The sequence below is a fragment of the Nylanderia fulva genome, unplaced genomic scaffold, assembly GCF_048542155.1.
Source record: "Nylanderia fulva isolate GAGA-0341 unplaced genomic scaffold, ASM4854215v1 Scaffold4, whole genome shotgun sequence".
NCBI classification, from domain to species: domain Eukaryota; kingdom Metazoa; phylum Arthropoda; class Insecta; order Hymenoptera; family Formicidae; genus Nylanderia; species Nylanderia fulva.
In genome coordinates, this window is record NW_028190476.1 from 3,196,835 (window position 1) to 3,219,795 (window position 22,961).

General features: G+C 39.2%; 1 protein-coding gene across 4 annotated transcripts in view; it reads right to left on the minus strand.

The window, feature by feature from the left end:
* Window positions 1-22,961, minus strand: part of Ipk1 (Inositol phosphate kinase 1) — a 98,786-nt gene that overhangs the window by 41,166 nt on the left and 34,659 nt on the right. For 2 of the 4 annotated variants that reach the window (XM_085485961.1, XM_029311753.2), the window contains exon 2: window positions 12,243-12,291. The exons of 1 other annotated variant lie outside the window; for it this stretch is intronic. The gene's annotated coding sequence lies outside the window, so the exon portion shown is untranslated. Of the gene's footprint in view, window positions 1-12,242; window positions 12,292-15,763; window positions 16,335-22,961 lie in introns of those variants that run through there. One more of the 4 variants, XM_085485962.1, reaches the window with a different exon arrangement.

Sequence of the window (22,961 nt, forward strand, 5' to 3'; positions counted from 1 at the left end):
GATACGATAAGCTGTAGAGCACCACTGACCCCACAGATTTTTAAGTACGAACACGAACGAGGGAACATAAGCGCGAGCTGAGAATCAACGGCGACTGCTAGAGAAAGCGCGTAGGTTTACAATACCACGCAACTATACGTGTATACATACATGAGCCTGGGCGACTGAAAAACCCGCTCCGAGCCGAGATTTGCTCCGAAACTCGAACAACGGCTATACGAGCGCGGGAAGAAAAAAAAGAGGGTCGACCCTGTTCCCTACGAACCCTTCTTTCTCCCTTTGACGCGCGAGTTTCGTACCCCTTTCGCTCGACAAAAGAGAGAAAGAGAGGCCTGGGGGAGACGAAAAAAAAAAAATAAATAAAATAATTTCATTCGCTCATTTGGATCCTCCGTCGAGAGCGGAAATTCATGCGAGCGGCGAATTTTCGTGGTCGGGGCACGAAACGTTTCGCCGGAAGGTGAAGCGGAATTCGACGCATCCTCCCTCGCGAGTGGGGATACGAAAGCTGATTCGACCGCGTCGCTATGTGGAGCATTTCATTCGTAATTCCGGGAGTTTGCCACTGCCAAGTTGGCAACCGAGTGCCGATCGATAAGCACGGATTACCGTGTTTCCCTTTCTACGCCGGCGCGGGCGAGTTTTTCCGCGAGAAAAATCGCGCAGACGCGCCGCGGCTCTCTTTGTCCGCCGAGGAATCGTACGACGAGAAATTGATGAGCGCCAAAACCGCTTAATTCCGTACAATCGCGAGCGCGAATCAACCCGATCTTCCGGAGTTATTATTTCGCGACGCGCATCGAAAAATCGTCGTCTAACTTGACACCGGTTTGATTTCAGCGCGACGCAAAGATCAAAAGACAATAAACGCGCGTGCGAAATATGTAGCGAAGGAAGTTTGTCGGTCCTGTGTAAGGCCGAAGGTTGCGGCAGAAATCGATTCGGCATAATACGACGCGATATTCCGAAATACACGTCAGCCCGCGTATTCCGAGCGCGAAGAGAGCGAGAACGAGATATGCCGAACGTGCAGCAATTGGCCGAGGGGGATCGAAAGGGTGGCCGTATATTCAAATTACGTTGCGACCCTTCTCGAAAACTTGACGAAAGGGAGGGGCTCGTCGGAATTACCGACGGTGGTGTGTAAGCCTGACTGGAACTACCTTTCGCCACGCGAAACCAACATTTTCTCCTAGCTACGACCTAGCGACTCCTGCCTCTTGGCTCTAGTCTATATGAGGTTCCTACGAGAGAGGCTGAGCCACAATCTATTTTCATTGGTTCGGTTTTCGCGAGCCCCTTCAAAAGGCCTAACCAATCGCGCCAATTTTTTTTTTTTTTTTTCAATATTTCTCATCTCGGGGGCTGAACCAATGAAAATAGATAAGACGATCGGACTATCTTCGAGAAATCAGTCACGCGCCTTATTCCGATGAATTGTATATAGACCAGAAACCATGTACCGAAGTTGGTTTTCAATCGTCAATTTTTTTCGGTAACCAACTTCAGTATGGTTTTTTTGATCGTCTATACTACGCTAAAAAGTACACTAAAAAAATATTTGCGTAAAATTACATGATTATGCTGGGTTTTCTTCCGATCCAGAATTAATCGTGCGATATTGTTACTCGTATGGAAAATCTGATATATTTTTAAGATTCAAAATATTCCACTGGAACGTGGAATTACACATATAGGAAATTCTAGTAATGTATAAATGTTATAAAATAACGTTATAAATAAAATGGATAAGTGCTTATAAGATAAAAGTTCTAATAAAGTAAAAATAGTAAATTTTAAATTCTATATGATTTTTCCATAAAGTAATTTTACCTATATATTTTACATTAATATCGTATATGATTTCAGTTTAAAAACGTAGAAAAAAAATTACATATACATATATATAGTCGAGTCATATTTCCAGATCTGAACAAGTAATTTCCATGTAAAAGTACATTGATTTTTTTTCAGTGCAGGATTACTAGGATTATCCTTAGATGTAGCTAGGGAGTGTTGGGGAAAATCGTATATAGAAAAAGGAGTTAACGTATGAAGCACAATTCTAAAGATATCAAGTTGTAAAGGGAAAGTCTTCGCATCTATGAGCGAGAGTCGAATTGCGATCTCACGGGTTCGTTGGGTTATTTCGCGAACCCTTCGCGTATTAATTCGACGTCGCCGATTCAGGCCACCCAGAGGGCTACGAGCGAGACTTACGAGAGCGATGACATAAGAGACGACGACGTTTCAAACGCTCCCAGCGATCAAACAGGTTCGCGTTCGCGATTCAAGCAAGACGAGAGGCAATTTTCTCGCCGCTCGACTAGGCTCGATCTCTTCTAGACTCCTTTCTTTCTTTGTGTTCGAATTTCCTACCTTTTTGCAACGAGGGGTTGCTCTCCGTAAAGGCAACATGCGCCGTCCATCCGGCGGAGGTGCACACTTTACGAGAATATCACAATCGACCGGCGTGAGCGTCTAATTTCAAACTTTCTTCCCGGAATCGCTCCCTTCGAGGAACGAGAGATTCTTAGACGCGAGCCAGCTCTCGGCCAGCTTTAGCGCTCCTGACACGTGGTCGAACACACGTGTAGGAAATGTCAGCGGTAGGAAAAAATCATTCGAGGGTCGTTCTTATCGCAACGTGTCACTGACAAAAAAATCCTCGACTCGACTAAATATTATTTTGTTAATCGAACATACATTAGTATTTAAATAGATGATTTTGTTTTAAATATATATCTAGATAAAATTATATAGCGATAACGATTCATCCAGATAACTTTTGGACAATATAATTTTGAAACCGCTCATGTAAATACAGTTATTTACAGTTATTAAAAATATATTTATACTTTTATTTATAAGTTTGTATCGCTTACTGCTCAAGTTTCTACTACTCAAGTATTTTTATATGCTATATATAACTCTCAAGCAAATTATCCGAACGTTCTAAATAATTTAGATGCGGGTATAACAATATTTTTATTATCTATATAAAGATAAGGTGACGGCAAAATTTCATCCAGGCAAACCCTATGTGTATAGAGAGAATATAAGAGAGAGAGAGAGAAAAATGTTTTTTCACTCGAGAACAATGCGAATCACATATTGGACGAACATTATCGTTCCTCACGACGACCATAAAATGTTGGGCTCGCGTTACGAGAGACTATAGAGCGCTGTCTCTACGAGTTTCACGCCACATCCTAGAAACTCTATCTGAGGCCGTGCATCAGGACCGCTCCTCCGTGAGCGGCACGAAGCGAAGGCGGAGCGCGAACGGAGGCCAAAGATCGACGAGCCTGGAGGAAAACGAGGATCTCGATTCCTCGGCCAGAAGCTCGGAGCAGTTTGAGAAACTACAAGATAGACAGGCGCCGCCCGCGCCTTCCAACGGTTTCTCAATTCTCTTTCAGGCCGCGCGCACGAGAAATTACGTCTTCAGAGATCATTCGACTGGAATTATTGATCAAAGATTCGGACGCGATATTCCAAATATGAATCTTATGACGATTTCAATGAGCGACCCAAATGTGTAAAGATTATTAGTACGACTTTGAAAAAGTCTCCTCCGTCTAAATGATATACTTGCGAAACCAAGTTTGAAATCAATCTGAAAAAAAAAAGTATCGCGGCGAATGCGAATGTAGAAACGGCAACTCGGTAATTTGCTAGCATCAGGGCCATCTAACTGTTTTGTAGAATCATCCTACTTTTCTTTCAACGGCAGATCACGAGGTGCTCAACCTCTATGCCTGCATCGATCAAAGGAGCTTCGATGGGTGTCGATAGATGAAAGTTGCTCTCCTATATACCTTTTCGTGCTTGCGACACTCGAATCTTGCTTCATTTTAATCAAACAAGCGTCAGCATGTTATAGTAATAAAGATAAAAAATAATTTCTTTTTCCTCACGTAGAGATACGAGATATGCGTTACGAAATGTCACAAACAATATTCAGCCATCTCCTTGCATCGCTTTGAACTCATTCAACTTTAAGGCTCCTCGCCGATCATGTTGGAAACAAATTCTTAGACGCTATTTCGAAATAAAGAAGATATTTCGATCTCTTTAGCACACTTTTAACTACCTTTTTGCCCTTTATAATCAATCAACAGCTGTAAAATGACCGATACGAAGCCTGATTCGTATAGTCATTTCTTCGTGACAAAGTCAGATGTCACGATTCTTTTACAGTTGCCTGATTCGTAGTGTCATAATGACAGATTTGTAGTGTCATTTAATCATACTATCTTTTTACATAAAAATGCTTGCGCACGCAAGAATTTTCAGCTGACGTCACAATCCAACATGGCCGCGGCGAGGATCCAGGGAGCCTCGAATCATTCTCGTATAGTTCGCGTTCGCAAAACCTCCACGCGATGATCCGCGAGCTAGAAAAATATACTTATCCGAGGCCAGGAGAGTCAGGGGCCAAAGAGCGCCGAGAGAAAACGAGATCTCGATCTCTCGACCGGTCGAAAATGGAGCCCCCGCAGTCGCGTCGATCGAAGAAGCAGCATCACGGTCGGCTAACTGTTTGGTGGAGTGGTCCCCCTTTCTCTCTCTCGCTCCTTTCTATCCCTGCCTGTCTCCCTCTTCCCACCATCATCGCCCGAAGGAAACTCGTCGTTCTACTTTTTTTTTTTCGCTCTCCCCCTTCGCTTCGATGATCGCAAATGGTGCTCAGTCACGTATCCGCGGCGTAAAGTCTGGACGCCGTTATCGCAAATTTTGCAATAATAAATCGAACGGCTATTGGATCGTAAATCGAAATCGCCTCCTCTCCCTTCCCGATCTCCGAAATAACGACGCGGTTTTTTTTTTTTTTTTTTTTTTTCATTTTTATTTTTTCGCTTTTTTGCGAACGATGGCCTTCGATCCACAAAACGGCGCCTGGAAAAACGATACTCGCTCGCTCGAGTAATAAATCATTCTCGATCATGGCCGCGACGTTCAACCGTGAATTCGACCTCTCGAACGGTAAATGTTTCATAGTGAAATTAAAAAAATACTGCATCGTAGGAGAATTTAGGCGGAGATGAAACTCATTCGGCAAGGCGTTCATCTCCTTTTACGAGCGTTTAACAAGAGCGACATTGACAGTGACTGACACTCGTGACGTATTAATGCCGAGGTCGGTTCGCACGCCCGGAATAATCTCCAAAATCTGCGAGACTAGCGACCTAATGTCGCGTAAAACATTTTATTTACGCGTCCGAAAAGCATTTATTTTCACTCACAACTATATATACAGGGTGTCCGGTAACTAACGGACCAATGATTAAGGGCGGATTCTCTGGCCAATTTGGAGACGATTTTTCCTTAGCAAAAATGTCGAGAAGTCAATAATTTTCGAGTTATAAGCGATTGAAAAAAATGGGCTTTTTGAAAACTAAACGTTTTGGAGTTAAAAGTCTAACATAATTACATTCTTCAGTTAATTTCAGGTAGAGTTTACTATAATAAAATTTTAATTTGAGGCTTAGTTATAAAGATACATAATGACAAATATTGGAAAGTTGTAAAAAATGATGACATTTTCGCTGAGGAAAAATCGTTCCCAAATTGACCAAAGAATCCACTTGTAATCGTTGGTCCGTTAGTTACCGGACACCCTGTATATATATATATATACGAGCGCCCCAAAGTCTCAAATAACATTTTTTATATACTAACAGTAAGACTTCAGTAAGGCTCTCAATGTGAAATACATATTTCAATTTCAACAGTCTATTGTAAGAAAAGCCAATCGCAAAGTGGTGTGTCGGTTTCAAGGAAAAATAAAAGTATACAAGAATTGAGATTTATTTAATTATTTGATATCATAGAAAATTTGTGCCCAGTGCACTATAGTCAGTTTCATAATGGAAATTAATTTTTTTCTCGACGCATCATCTGGTTCTTCCTAGTTCGTTAAAATTTTAATTAATCAATTTTTTTATAGAGTATATAACGACGAGTAATAATTGAAAACTGTCAATATAATAAAACTATACAAAAACACAGTTATTCGCATAAAACTACGTCAAGCTATTTTTTTTAAGCACGAGCATTTTAATATACTCTATTCCTCGAATCGTCGCTCTATGACGATTCGAGGAATAAAATGACGATGTATATTGTAATTCCAAAAAAAAAAACACGTCTCAATATAATCAATTTGAGCGGTACAAGGTTTCCCTGCTCGATGTCCCGACATCGCATGATCGCATATACACGGGAAAATTAATCACGCGTTTCTATTCAAGCAGCGATCGAACGTAGCATGTAAGGCATGGATCGATAGAATCGGACAAAGTCGTGAGGACTAATCGAGTGTCCCGCGGAATCGCACGGTTCGACATATACGAGACTTTCTCGTACGTATACCTATATATAGGTATGTATACATTCGAGTCGAAATAGCGGCGAACGGATTGTCACGAGCGTGTGCTCTTGGAAAGTCGCTCGTTTTGTTTCGATCGTGATCCGAGGGCGCCGATCCTTCTATTGACCTGGAGAGTGACACTTTGTCGAGAGTTTCGAAAGTGATACTCGGCCAATTTGTTCCTAAGGTCGAGAAATATATTTTTTCTTTCTTTCAATTTAATCATATTTATATACCCAGAAGCGCAAAAATCAGCTTCCTACTTTACTTGTCCTGCATTGAGGCTATATTTTGTATTTATTATTTTGAAGGATTTTGTTAACTTTTTTACACAAATTATCTCGATAATATTAAATACTAAATAAATCCATAAGTATTCCCTGCAAAGAAAAAATACCGCATATCGAATATCTCTGACGCGGAAGGAAAATTAATTTCCGCCTGCAAAATTTTCAAGACCACGCGGGCAATTAAAAGAGGCCAGGGAGCATGGGAAGATGCGCTGGTTTCTTGAACCAAGGAAGCGAATAAAAAGCCATCGTCGCGTCACGAGAGAACGATGCTCCGTTATCAGGATGGATATAACGATGATAATAATCCGTTCTCAGTCGTTTATTAAAAGCGTTGCGATAATGCGCGACGTGCATGAGAACGAGTACAGATCGGGATATTTCAGCAAAGTCGCAGAAACCTACTTTCCAATTATATCTTTCTTTGTATATCATATTTTTAAATATACATATATATATATATTCTCCGGGGAAAATAAATTCTTATTTTCGAAGAATTCCTTCGAAGAGTAAGATATACATAAATCCCTCGGCCTTTTCGCCCTTTTTCTCTTCCCCACAATAGTTATCTCGTCTAGATGCAAAGACTCGGCGTGTGCGCCGATAAGAATTGTGAGTAATAAATTACAAGTTTGCGCAGCAACCGTACGCAAATTATCCTTTATCCGAGCGGTACATAATAACGTAATCCCGCGAAAGCAACGATACTCTCTAGCGGTATTTAAAGTGATAAGCGGGTAGAGGGTCAACGCGACTCTCATCAGAGATCATCAGCGACTCTCTCGTACGAAAACTCTTGAGGCTACCAGGAGGAGACAAATCATCGCTGTCATCGGGACGCACCGGTGTGCGTTGCCGTTATATTGCTTTAGCCTTGGCTCGTATTCGTTCGAGGCGAACTTTGCGAAGGCGACGATACGAGAGGATTTAATGCGCGTTTTTAACGCGTCCGAGAGACCAGAGTGTCAATCGCCACAGAGATTCATTCTTTCTCTCCGTCGTCGACAGTGTTTGCCGTTATCTAAATCAAATTATGTACAGATTCGATATTGACGTCATCTTATTTTTATAAAAATAAAATTAAATATACATATATATATGTTTATATATTTATATAAATTATCTGAACATTATCATTTTTTGTCTACGATGCAGATATAAATAATATATATATAATATATATATATATATATATATATATATATATATATTATTTATATCTGCGTAGACAAAAAATGATAATGTTCAGATAATTTGCTTTAGTCATGGGGCATAAAAATACTTAAGCGGTAGAACTTGAGCGGTAAGCGATAAAAATTTACAAGTAAAAGTATGAATATATTTTTGTATCCGTTTTATAATTTACATTTTTTTTATAACTGTGTTTACATAAGTCATTATTTTAAACATGATATTCTCTAGAGGTTATCTAGATGAATCGCTATATAATTTTATCTTTTATTTAGATATATTTAAAATCAGAATCACCTTCATCTTACCTACGATGAATTTATATATTTTCATCTCATCTTTATCTAAATGATTTTAAAATCATCTAAGCACAGCACTGACAAACATCAGAGACGCGATCTACAGGCAATTTCAAGTTACATTGGAAGGAAAAACGTAAAACGAGTCGAATAAAAATATTTTTTAAATATAAAATTATATTTCGAGTATGAATGTACAACGCGTTCATAATAATTCCTGAATACGATTTACGACGTAAATATCTCGATTAGCGGAAACTTTTGTCATGCGACAAAGGCAGAAAAGACGTAGAAGCGACATCGATACAAAGTATACTATGTAAAAATTTATTTCACGCGCGAGTTATAGAGCCATAATAATATAGAATGAACGTATCAACTTCCTAGCTGCCTGACGCGATCGCCTTAAAATTTTCCACGATTTACACGCGATCGATAACACTCTATGAGATAAAAAATAATTAATCGAGTTTGCTTGCGCGCCAAGAAGTATCGAAAACTTTTTATCGGACAGTTACATCGTTTTCTCTATAAAAATTTATACAAACAGGAGCGGCAAGAGAATTTCTCGAGTTTATAATCGGAAACAACGTTCATAAATGTTTGTTAGTTCAAATAATATTTCGTGTATATAACTATTAAGACAGAGAAGAGATAAAAATAGAATTCCCTTAATTTAAATATTTTCCAACTCATAATTAAATTTGGCGACGCGCTCAATATAGTATTTGAGATGTCTCACTTGACACTTTGCTAAATATAATTAAGGAAATAAAATTTCACATTATTCATTATTGGTTGCATTTCTGTATGGTTAGGCATGAAATCCCGCGCGCCAGCACGGAGTGGAAATCGCGCAATGACGTTCGATTAGCATTTCGAGGATTCGATTATGTCATTCGCGGAGATTGGCTGGAACGAGCTCTCTCGTTCGGGGCAATCAATTTTTATTATTAATAATTTACACCCCACATAAGCCCGTAACCTATTGCGAACCCTTCCCGCGAACGCCTCATTTGCGTCACGTGTCTATTTTATCAGGCGGCCTGTCGCAGAATCAATCCCCGTCGAGAATTTATTTTTAAACAAAATGCTCAAACACGACCACGACGACGACGACGACGACGACGACGACGACGTCTGCCTATTGGCGCGCGAGAGAAACGATTGATGCCCCGTCAATTTGCCGTGTTCGCAGATTACTTGTAAACAAAGTCGCCGACGCGCAAAGGATCCAACGAGAATGTTTGCGACACGCCGTAACAACAGTCTCCGTTTATCGGCAAAGAACCGACACGACGTGAGAAAAATTGAGCTCGCGCGATGACGGCTCACAAACTTTTCAAGTATCATTATTTTGGGACACAAAGTTGTTACATTTGTCGTTTCTCGCGCGAAAACCCTCTTGGCGATTTTACTCCGATGACGTACGAGGGAGAGGCGAAAAGAGCAGCGCGCGCGCGCGCGAGTGCGCGCAGAGTCGAGAGTGCTCCGAGAGTGCTCCGAGAGTGGCGGTCGACGAACTTGGAGCAAAAGGTTCCGAGCGCGCGCATTGCGCTACCGCGCGCGCGTTTTACTGCTTTTCCCACGGCCCCTATATTCCTTCGCAACGTTTCAATCCCCCGTCGCAATGGCGGAAGGAGGCCGAAGTCGTTTCGCTCAAGGAAAAACTCCGGTCGATCGGTCGCGGCTAGCTCGGAACATATGGAACGACGAGCGGGGTCGAGCGCGGAATTATTCATCGACCGTTTGTCGACGGACAACAGGGACATATAATCAGGACCGATGCTCTGCTTGCAGGAAAGAAAATCAAAATTGCAGATTTCAATTTTCCCCAATTATTTGGATATTCCGTCCGAGCGATGACATTTTTCGACGGACGATACATCTAAATTGTTAATCGTGAATTTCAAAGGTAAAGAGCGCGAGAGAGGAATGAAAATAAAAATATCTAGCCCGAAAAAAAAAAGAAAAAGATACGTCGGCGCCTCGAGGAGAGGACTCGTTCGCAGAAACGTTTTTCTCCGTTCGATTCCTCCAAACGAGAGGAACCGGGAGAAAAAGAGAAGAAAGAGGAGAAATTGGAGACCCCGTATTCGGAAATACAGAACATTCGTCGGGTTCCCGACATTCCCGAATTTCGCGGCGATACCGCGGGCAATCTTTAGGGTCCCCCTTGCTACATATGCCACGTTCTTTTATACAATTTCGTCCGAGGGAAATTTCGATGCGTAAGTTCCAAGTATAAATATAGGGAAACGCCTGCATTAGAGATACTCGACGTTTTCGAGCGCGCTGATGTTTCGCGGTCAACGTTATCTCGCAAATTTCAAAGTGTTGAAGAGATTTGCGAAATCACGATAGCCTCCCGAAATCGCTACGGTTGAAAAAAAAAACGTGCCATTGGCGTACTCTCGATCGAAATTCAATAGAGGCTGTCTTTAAATTATATAAGGCTTTTGGAAACGTCGGAATTTTTTACGCTTTTTTTTAGACGTGAAGTGGAGGAGGAGATGTTAAAGTAGATCTTACATATAAGATGTTTTAAAATGTTCCTCTATTATGGAATAAATCTAATTTTTTGCAACAAAAAATGACAAATTTTTCATCTTTATTCATTAATTAACCGTCTTTATCAACTGATTTAAACTTTAATTTATAAAAATAATAAAAATAAAACTTGATATTTTATAAGAAGACTTACTTTCGTACATAATAACTCTATTCAAATTTCATATTAATTCTTCAGCTTTAAAACAGGGTTAAAATGTTAAATAAACATTTAAACAATTATAAAATATTATGAAAAGTACAAAGAGAAAGAGTCAAAAATCATAAAAACAGCCTTACTAATTATAAGTAATTTAGAGGTTGAAAAAAAAATTTAACTCGCCTAAACCTTTCAACTAAATTCCTATTTTGTAAATTGAAACACTAGTATTCAAATGAAATACACGTTTTGTTATATTTAATATTTAATTCCAAAATATTATTATGTTCAATTAACAAAATAATATTTAGTTAAAAGGTTTAGTCAAGTTACCAAAATTTTTTACGGATGCACATTTGAAAAACAGATTCGCTGTATCCCCGAGAATGGATTAATCGAGTGCGCGCATTAATCTCTACGTTATCTCGGATCTCGGTGCGCTGTGATGTCACACTCGGCGGCGAGTTAAGTTTATAAGATTATGTTTGCATTGCGAGAACGAAGCGGCTTTTTTTTACAACAGCCCGACGAAAATATGCGTCGACTCTATTTGCGAAGAAGCGATGCCTCGGTTTCTCGATATGTCGCACGCGTTTTTTTTTTCTTTCTTTACAGCGAGAGAACTCTCCTCTTATTCCAGAATCTCGCATTTTCCCCACCGATGTCTCATAATGTTGCGACAACGTGATCTCGTGCGCCTCGTGCAACCGTCGCACGTGGCAAACGCACACACGTGGCGATAATGTAATTCCGCGATATTATATTTATATATCCCGTCTCTATTGTTGTGTGGAACAATATATATATATATATATATATATATATTGGCAAAGTGCGATTCGTAACGTAATGGATATTGAGAGAGAGAGAGAGAGAGATTCTCGAACACTGTTAAATAGCTCTCATTTTCCGTTTAATTTCAAGGGGACATAATTACGTAACGACACTTTTGTAGAGTAGCAATTATTACGTATAACATCAATAAAATCTTTTCCCGTGTCGTTATTTGCGCTCTTTGTGCGCAATGTCGAACGTTTCATGTAAAAATGTATAATCTCCATCTCACGTGCGAAAGCACCGTTAGCTAAATTACATTTTAATGGAAAGCGTTAATCTTTAAATAATTATAAAGGCCTCTCTCGGTTGTTCAACGAGCAAGCTTGACAGTAATTTGCGTATTTTTCTTCGTACGCAAAAAATAAGTTTCATAATTGATAGATATTTTAAGCATTATTTTTGAGAGTAAACAAAATTTTCCAAGATTTGCATTTTAAAGATACATAATAACTAATGTATTTTTAAAAATATTTAAAAATATAGAAATAGTAAAAAGAAATACAAAACAAATTATGTAAAAATTAATGCAGAAAACTCACTCGTGGCGATGATGCGTCATAACCAAGGACGATGCTCCGCCAGGCTGTCCTGTAAACAATATTTTCGCCTTTTAGTCGACAGCTCGGCAAATTAGTTTCACTTACTTATAAAATAAAGGCACGTGGGTACGTGAGTCGGAACAATATCTCGCGCGAAATTACGACGCAAATCCAAAAGTGTTCGCGCGTTATCAGAAATGGATACTCGCGAATGAATACAGATTCGTGATGTTGACAGCTTTATGTGTATTCAATCTCGCCGATGATTATGTTGACGAGCGTTAATAATATTTTTAGTCGAGGAAAGAAAAAACTTGATAATCGAGCAAGTTGACGTATACGCAACTACGCAGTCGACGTATAGAAAAAGAAATCGATCGGCAAGAATTCGCACCGCTTATGGCTACGAGGCGCTAAAAGGAGCGAAGGACGGCCGCTATTTAAATTTTGACCCGTTCGTAAATCTTCGATCTTTCGACTTTGATAATCCCGTGTTTGCGTTTCGAATAAACGCCCGATTAAAAAAAAAAAAAAATCTGATTTTTTTTTTAATCGTCAATTTCATTAAATCGCACGAGCAGGCGTATGATTATCGATGCTGCTTCGTAATCAAAATGGAATGAGACAGAAATATGTACATCTCGGAGTTGTTAATTTTCCAGGCGAATGTAAACATGCGCGTTTCTTGTATCGGATGTAAAATGTAAACGTGTTGTGCGCGAAACGAAATCGTTTTTGTCACGTTTTTTGCAAACGATATTCTTTACATTTCGTAGATTCGCGATTACGTCAGGATCTTTACCTTTCTTCGTCGTCGTCGCGAGAACTCATGCATTTTAACGACAATTTTGAAATTGTAATCCGTACTCGTTTTGATCGTCTGAAAAACCGATCCGCCGCATAATTTCACGGTTTGCGCTTTCCCCGGATACGACGAACGCGTAGCAACGCATCATTTTCGAGGCTGAGATCGTCGTTATAAATAAATGAGAAACGAAATTCCTTAAAACAAAATTCAAATCAATCTCGTTATTCTTTGCATTTACCAATTTCTCCATTAATTTTAAGCATTATTTAAATTTATTTAGCGTGTTTTCCGTATATAGTTGCGTTCGCATAACTGTTACCATGTCCTGGTAATTTTAATTAAAAGCAGCGCACATAATACACTTATGTAATTTAGTTGCAAAAGGAGAAAATGAGAGAAAAGGGAGAAAAATAGCAAGCGGAGGAAAAAACAAAAGAGATAATTAACGGTTTCGATTGACTAGAAATTACATAATTAACGGGCAATAATTAAATACCCGTCCTGCTATCTTTGTTATTATCATTATTGTCGTTCGCAAACTCATTTGCGATGTTTTCAATTTGCGTTGCGTAAACGTTACGATCAGTTTTGTGAGGTGTAGGAAAAAAAATAATTCATCGGATTATCCGTAGTGCTTTAGCGAAATATTGCGACGTCGCGAATAAAGCAAATTGGCAATTTAGGTGAACGATAACAATGATCGAAAATATATAATATCTCGTGTCGGAATAACATAAAAGAGATTAAATTCCAAATGCTATTGTAACATTACGTATATACCTACATATTACTTATAATATATGTCGATCGATCGCGGACACGACTATAACTCAAGTATATAACATCCCGCGATGGATGCTATATGTATACCCGATTATAAATAGTCGGCCCCGATTAAATTTGCGTTTATCGGCGAATCGCTCGACATTCCGAAAAAAATCGGCTTCGCCCCGCGCGATTAATGAATTTCCAATCGATTGAACGAAATCGCGATTTTTGCTTCTTTTCCTCTTCCGATTGATTTTTCCTCAATACACATAGATGTGAAAAAAGGCCAGAATGACTTGGATATCGAACGACCGTCTTCTCGCGACCATAATTTTTCCCTCGGTTCCCGTAATTAACAGTATATATAGTATATGTATATGTACGTTGGAGCTATGCGTAATATGCGCCAGCTCCCTTTCCTCTCCTTCGCAAAATACACCGTTAGTTTTGTTTAATTATGACTTGTGACCGTTCCTTACGGTTAATGGCGTAAGTGGAACAAAAGACCATTCCGCGGAGAAACGGCGATATATATAAAAATGCAATTTGGCGAACGGCTTAATCCACTAACGGCATGGTTTGCGTTATAACGCAAACGCGATGTCGGTGAATGTCAGATTCGTGAAGTTCGCGCGGAGGAGATGGAGATTTCGCGCCGTTTCCGGCCAAGGAAGAACGTCAAGTAAGGTAGAATAAATTTTCACCTTACTTGATGACGTCTAGCCAATATATTAAGACAAGAAATAATCGGAAAGCGGAATAAAATTATCGCGTCTTTATATCTTAATGACTGCAAATTATCGCGCAGTTGCTTTGTGCGTCAAGAACGAACGAGTTCTTCTAGGTCCACCGTGTATACCTCGCGGCCGTATAAACTCCCCTGTCGTCTCTCTTCGCTCTCTGTAATCTGCGTGGCGCGTAATTCACGCAGATTGCAGACCTGGGAGTGATGACAGAGACTCCGATGTCGCTGCACGAACGTCGAGAAGCCGAATATATACGGTTTCTCGCATTAAATACGCTCATCTGTAATCGTACCTTATTTCTCGCTCCGCACGGAAATTGTTGCCCGAACCCTCGGGAAGGGAAACGACGATCTATATACGGATAACTTTGTACACGCGCGTTCGTTATTATTTACGGCGCCTTTCGTCTTCGCCGATTTCCTCGATCGTTTCGAGCCGACGCGAAGTGCGATGCCCTTATCTACATCTAAGGATAATCCTATATTTGTGACTTGTTTCAGTCAGTAGTATAGACGATCAAAAACCATATTGAAGTTGGTTTTCAATCGTCAAGTTTTTCGATTGGTAACCAACTTCAGTATGGTTTTTGATCGTCTATGCTACTCACTGGAATAAGTCACAAGTAGGATTATCCTTAGGTGTAGATAGGTAGATAGTGTAAACGATCAAAAACCATACTGAAGTTGGTTTTCAATCGTACCAAAAAATTCGAAAAAATTTATGATTGAAAACCAACTTTAGTATGGTTTTTACCTAATAGTCTATGCTACTCACTGGAATAAGTCACAAGTAGGATTATCCTTAGGTGTAGATAGGTATAGACGGTAGATAGTTAAAAACCATACTGAAGTTGGTTTTCAATCGTACCAATCGAAAAAAACTTCAGTATGATTTAAATCGTCTATACTACTCCTATTTGTGACTTGTTCCAGCGAGTAGTATAGACGATCACAAACCATACTGAAGTTGGGTTTGAATCGTAAATTTTTTTCAATCGATGCAATTGAAAACCAACTTCAGTATGGTTTTTGATCGTCTATATTACTCACTGGAATAAGCTACAAGTAGAATTATCCTTAGGTGTAGATAAGACACGTTCGTATTCCTTTTCGAATAGCGAGAATTTTCCTCATACGGGGTGAACGTCGCGAGAACGCTCGATGTAATTCCGTTCAAACACGTCAGATATTCCTACTCACCGCGAACGGAAATACCGTCTGGGTTGGCATCGACGTCAGTGTGTAGGTAGGCAGATATACCCTTCGCGAGAGGGTATACAGGGAAGATCCGGATGCTGTGTCAACTTCATTCACGAAGAATGCGTATACAGAGTGGAACAGGTCTACGTCTCACCCTTGTGTTCGGGATCTCAAGCTCCCTCGTGTATTCATTTATCCACTTATAAATACATATATCGTTGATTTAACAAACTTAATTCTTCTTCCCACTCTACTCTATTTTCATTTATTTCTTTCTCTCTCTCTCTCTCTCTCTCTCTCTCCATATGTGTATGACGAAAAGTGAAAAGAGATCGAAAGGTGCGACGCCTCTTGACTTCCCGCTTCACCCACGTGAGTTTTACACGCGTTTCAACAAGCACTTTGCATCCTTCATTAACATGTACGACGTGTCTCCTGGCTGTAACGCATCTACGTCGGTCGATTAACGAGCGACAAAGGCAAGCCGGTGAATACGAGTCGCGAGGAAACACCCTATATAAGTTTATACGCTGCGTCGGAGTATAAATAGACGCTTATGACGTAGCCCAAGAGTCGAGATCCACGAGGTCTGCCCCCTCGACGAAAACAACATGGCAAGTCGAGACAAGACGAGACGAGTTGAGTTACGAGGAACGCGTAGCGGCTATGTTTCTATATCTTCTGTTAACGCATGTGTATATGTGCGCATGGGCGCGCCGCAGAGGGTGCATTTGCCTCCCTTGGAATCGGTGAAAAAAACGAAGCATTCGCTCTCTTTTTGAATAAACACTGAAATTTGTTTACATGTAAAATTAATTAAAATAAAAATTAATTTATTATACAATTTAATATAAAAAATTCATTTAATAATATATGATAAATTTAATATCAAAAAATTAATATAAGAATTTTAATTAACTAATATAAAATTTTATATAAATGAAATAAATAAATTTAAAAAAATTATAAAAGAAATAAAAAAATTATGTGTGCGTGCTCGAGAACACGCGTTTCTGGCAGAAAGAAACAATCCAGGGGGGAAACAATCGATTCCGGGAATCTGAAAGCGGGTGATAACGAAGATAACGAGCATCGATATAAGCGGTTATCGCGTCGCGAATTGGCTCAAGTGACACGCGTGTCGTTTTTTACATTTGAAGCTACAACAATCCTGCGTCGGCGATTTTCATAATTTACAAACTTTAACAGGCAGATATGTTATTTGTACGCGTCTTTAGCGCGAAGGCTAAACGTTAAAAACGAAACTCGGTGGTTTTCGCCAAGCATCTCCCTCTCTTCAATATCGTGCCTACGTAAACGGAAGAAACTCTTATCGGACGTTATCTCTTGTACACGTGTAGTCGAGAGTAGGAGCTTCTTTTGCAGTCTAGGTTCGCGCGGGCTGCCAAAGATCAAACGAGATCTCTCTCCTTCGTATTTTCGTCGCGCAATAAAGCGCGCGTGAATTTGTTATCAAAGAAAACACGTAAGAGAGCGCCAATTCTTTATCGCCGTATTTGTTTGACGCGTATACTCAGACCACGTCGCGAGATAGCAATAATATTTGATCGCCGGATTAAAGCGTGCTAGTCAAATGACAAAGAGAGGAAATATTTTCTTCGATCGCGATAAAAAAAAAGAGACATTTCTTTCGCGAAACAGAAGGGGATCTTAAATGCCGTCCTGTTTTGGCAATAAAACATTTTTGCGCACTTTTTCTTTCTTATTGGTTCAATAGAATAATATACATGCTTTTCCACGATTAAAGTACATATACAGAAACAAAGCGCGAACCTATCGATTTTATGTTAAAAATAAAAAACTTTTTTACAATTAAAAATAAAAAATATTTTGAATTATTCGATAAATCGCAAGTAGGATTATCCTTAGGTGTAGATAGGGCATTAATCGTGGAAAAGCATTTATTATAATGTTATTCGACCAATAAAAAGAAAAAGGTGCGCAAAACTGCTGTTTTGTCGATATAACCCCAGACGACGTTTAGGATTCCCCGAATAACTTTACATCCATTCTTCATATTCCACATTCTCCTTCTTTATCAATCTTTTTATTGAAAAAGTACGCCTTTTACGCGCATTACGCTTTTTTCGAGATAATAACGAGGTCATTATTACTTGAATCGTAATCGAACAGAACGTCTGGCGGCGCAATTTGCGAAAAACTCGTTTTATCCGCGATAGTTGATTGTTTAGCGACGGAATTTGTCGCAATCCCCGACGATTTGTCTTTTGATATGCGTATATGCGGTACGAGCATCATACACGCACGATGCTTGCAAAAATAAAAACACGTTCGCGATGTGCGAGACGCGCAACGGCGCAAGATAGGTTTAAATCTACTTAGACGATCATTAGCGTCAAAGCTGGCCGTAACTCGCTGTTAAAGCGACTGTTATCTCTCTCTTTACCTCCGTTTGTCGAGAGAAATGCGAAAAAGAACGATCGCTTTCGACTCGACGGAAAATTCATAACGGAAAGCCGGCAATTAACTTATTCGTACCGTGAAAATTCCACTTAATTCAACGCAACGTGAATTAAACTTCCATATTAGCGCGCGTAACGCGAATTAAAACCGCATTCTGTGTTAATTATTACTTCATTTTAAAGTCACGTAGATATATGCATTTTGCTACATATAATGGGCGGTCTTGTAAACAAATAAAAAAAAAAAAGACTTTATTAAGAAAGCTTTAATCAATAATGTGGAATTATATTAACTTACGAGTGTTTTGATGCTATGAATTATTATACGATGTGTGAACACTTAATAATATATTAAAACCGTAATCGCGTGGGAAAAAAAAAATATTATTTTAAATTTCATCGAATGACAATATAATTCGCTTTAATACCGGAGATATGAAAATGTTTCGCCGGCCAAAGGGGCGGACAATGAAAAGGAGCCGAAATGGGCGGAATAATATGCGAGAGAGATACAAGAAAAGGGAGGATTATATTCACGGAAAGAAGCGAGATGAATATCCTTCCAGCTGCGCTGGAGAATGCCGACGCCCTTAATCAAATTCGCCGTTCCAATAACGAAGCTATCCCGGGATGAAGCAAATCGGGAGGAAGCGAAGGTGGAGAAGGAGGTACCTGGGGAGGATTTCACTTCCGACTAGCCGACGCACCCTGGATGGATCGACGACGTTTCGAATCTCGACGGGTGAAGTTAGGACGGCACGAGAATTTGAGAAACATCCATTTCCCGGCTCGTGTCGTCGACTCCTTGCAACGTTTGCATTTTCCAATTTCCTGGTTCCCTAGTCACGGCTACGAACCAGGAGAAGAACGAACGAGAGAGATAGAGAGAGTACAAATTACATTTGATAAGCTCAAAGATTAGTATTACGCGAAAAATCACGAGTTTCGCTTAAGGGGATCCTAAACTAACTTAAGTTTCTTTCCCTGTTTTATCGACAACATGTGAGATTAGATCAACTATAAATCTATTTATTATTATTAATACTTTAATTTGTACAGGGAAAAGATTTATCAATCTGTATATATAGTCTCATACATCTTGGTTACAGAATTACGAATGCTTATTAGAATGCTTGTAGCCAATAAATAGATTTATAGTTTATCTAACCTCACATTTTGTCGGTAAAACAGGACGGAAATCACAGACTTCTCAAGGACGTTTAGGATCACCTTAACAAAAACGAGAAGAGATTAGAAGAAAAAAAAGTTTCCATCTCATTGAGAACTCAACGTCAAAAAATCCCCTACTATGGTCCTGAAAAAGGTCGGATGCTGCGTAAATTCCGAGAGTGAACAAAGAAAAGGGCATAGGCTGTGAAGGCTGAGGGAATATTATAAGAGAAGCTTTGCGTAAGACCGATTGCGTAGCGCTTGCACCCTCGTGAAACATCTGTCAAAAATGGATATAAAAATGTAAACCTATAAGCTATATACGTGGTAGCTTTCCACTGCCGGATCCAGCGGCAAAGTGCGTCCGGTGCAAAGACCAAGGAAATTGTACCACATTTCGAAGAAAACGACTACGTGCGGTAATTTTGGAGAAATCGGTCGGGATCTTCGAGTCGATTGCTTCATCGACTCCATTTTTTCGCGGTCTCTCTCTCTCTCCTTTTTACCTCACATAGACACGCTCTCTCGCGTATACTCGTCGGCAAACAAAGGCTTAATTTCGAGGCAGCGTTTAACTTAATTAAAAAGCGAGATAATGGGCGACGTATTCGCGATATCCAGCCATTTCACCGCACGCTTTTCTCTCACGAAACGGAGCGCCCGATTGTTCCGGGCGCAAAATGCGAATACAATGCGATCGTGTGATAACCTTTCACGACGGAGATTACGGCGAAACGCTCCAGAACGTGTTTCACAAAGAGAGACTGGTACGAACAAGACGCAGACCTGCGTGCAAGACCGTGACCCGAAACTTGCGTGTGCATGTGCATGTGCAGCGAGCGATACCGAGGAGGCAGAAGAGAACAGGTACCAGCATGTTCCAACTTTGGATTTGTCGATGCATGCGTTCGCAAAGATTGTGCTGAGGAAAAAAAAAATAGAATTTGCCTTTTGCTCGAGGGAGATGAGTCTCAGCAGGGGAGGCGACATGAGATGAAAGGCTAATGGCGAAGGACGCGAAAAAAACTTGGTATATACAAAGATATACCGTGTGCTCCGAAAAGTTCGCATCCAAAACGTAGACTTTTCTTCTTTGTAAATTTTCGTAATAAAATAAATACACGTCTCTGATTATCTCTAATCTCGCGACAATTTACAACTATAAATGTTCCTTCCCTCTTGGGAGAGAAATATAGAAACGATTAGTCTCGTGTTTAAAAAATTCACGTTATTTTCTTGAAAAATCATCCAGAGATGAAGAAAATAAACAATGTTTATTGCTGACGATCAATCTTTACTTGTCAAGTATTTAAACCAAGAACAAATAACATATGCTATATCTCATATTTTTTTTTAGAGAAAATGAAGAAGAAACCTAAAAATTTTAGAATTTTATTTCAACATGTTCAGATCAACAAGCAAACAAAATAATTCTGTGACTATATAAAGTCTACATTTTTATTCTTATAGAATTTGACGCGCTAAATAAGAAACATAAGACAAAATTGTAATATAAAGGACAATCTTGAGTTTTGAAAAATGAATAAATCTAAAGGACAGCTACTTGAAATAAAGGACGGATGATTACTGTAATCATTCTTTCTAAATCCATCGCAATAAATCCTGCTTCATTATTTCGGCTGACAAATTCCACGCAAAGTCGAACTTAAGCCTGAATCCTTTGTTAATGCGACGCGTCCTGCGTTCCAGTAAAAACGATTATATAGGGGCAAATATAGCACGCCGTAAATTATCCCGACGTAGCGAGGAGATTAAATTAGATCGTCGAATGCATATCTATACGTACACGAAAATTTTACATGACGCACTTCGTCATTGAGACACCCGACGCGTTCGAGTGGAAATAAATAAAGAAAGAGAGAGAGAGAGAGAGAGAGAGAGAGAGAGAGAGAGAGAGAGAGAAATCCAAGGAGAAATTATAAAACAAAATATGTGCGCGGGCGGCGACGTAAATACTCCGTTCTCTGTGTCGGAAATATTAAGCTAGGTCAGTAGCTGCGCGCCCAGGCGATCATTTTTACGCTTACGTTAGCGCTAAAAACAGCTTTGTGTTAGTCGATTAATGTGTGCGATCGCGTATATATCGTGCGGCCGATGTATAAAGCGCCAATCTGCATCTATACATATATCGACAACGAGGTCGAAAACGATCAAGTTTAAAGGCAAGCCCGTACAAAAATGCAATCTAGATTGAGTACCCAAGAATAAAATTCGCGTCATCGTCGCTGTCATTTTTTTCGCGCGAAAAGAAAGTCTACGTTTAGCTCTGCTAAAGAAAGTTTCCATATAAAACGAGCGCGCGACTCATAAAATCGCCGAGGATTAGAAGTGCATATATACATATCTATTCTCTTCGATTATAAACGTGACTAGCTCAAATGCGATTCGCAAAGACTCACAAAGACCCCGAAGGGCAGTTCGCGTTTTGTTTCTATATGTACTTTAATCCTGGAAAAGCGTGTTTTTATTTAATTAATATTATATATATAAGGAAAACCCTTATGGAAATTTATCACTAGTAAGTCTAATTAATAAAAAAATTTAATTAATAAAAAATTAATCAAAAGTGATTAATTGGATTTACTATAGTAGTATCAAAAATGATGTTTTATTGATAAAGCGGGATGACGTTTAGGCCTCGACAAATATTATTTATAATGGAAATGGAATATAATAACAAATCTGGGCTACTATAGGTATGTGTATATAAAAAAAACCAAGAAAGAATTATAGTTTTCTTATTAATTAGGTTAAGTTGACTTAATGCAAAAGATCAACAAGAAACCTGTAATTATTTAGCTTTCTTGATTTTTTATATAAATAATAGTTCAAGTTTGTTCTTACGAATACTTGAATTCTAGTAAAGGACTTTTTATTCCGTACAGCCAATAAAGAGTTAAATGAAAATAATATTTATCGTTAAAGCAGACATAATCAGCATCTCCTTAAGAATCAATCATGCGTACAGATTTTGATTTACTCGCCGTCAAAATGTCAAAAGCGTATTTCGAGAAGCTGGGATGAGAAAATTCGTCCTAATTAAAATCCTGAATAAATGATGGGATATATACGCAGTCCCGCTTTTCCACCTTAAAAAACATTGACGTCTCTCAAGGCCAGCTCAAAGTGTGGTAATCCCGACGTGATAACCACGCTTTGTATCAGCCAAACCGCGTTCAGAATTTCCGCCGAGATTAAAGCTCTCTGCCCGCAGGACCCGATAATTATATTTCGCGCGTGTGAGTATAAAATTATTTTCCTCAAAGACAAAGTATCAAAACGTGTGTTTAAATGTCAAATAAAATCACTGCTTCAAAGTACAAACAATCGCATTTCGAAAAATAATAATTCAATTATATATATTATTAGTCATTTGGATAAGCCTGAGAGATATTCCATTGACGCAAATCAAATTCGACAGCATCGCTTAAGGAATTATTAGTATGTGAAGCCATGTTGAAATGAATGGCATTATAAAAGTAGAAACCATGCTCGTTCGAGTCGGGCCTATTGAATACAAATCAGTGTTTACGAAACAAATTTATCAACACGTGAATCTTATT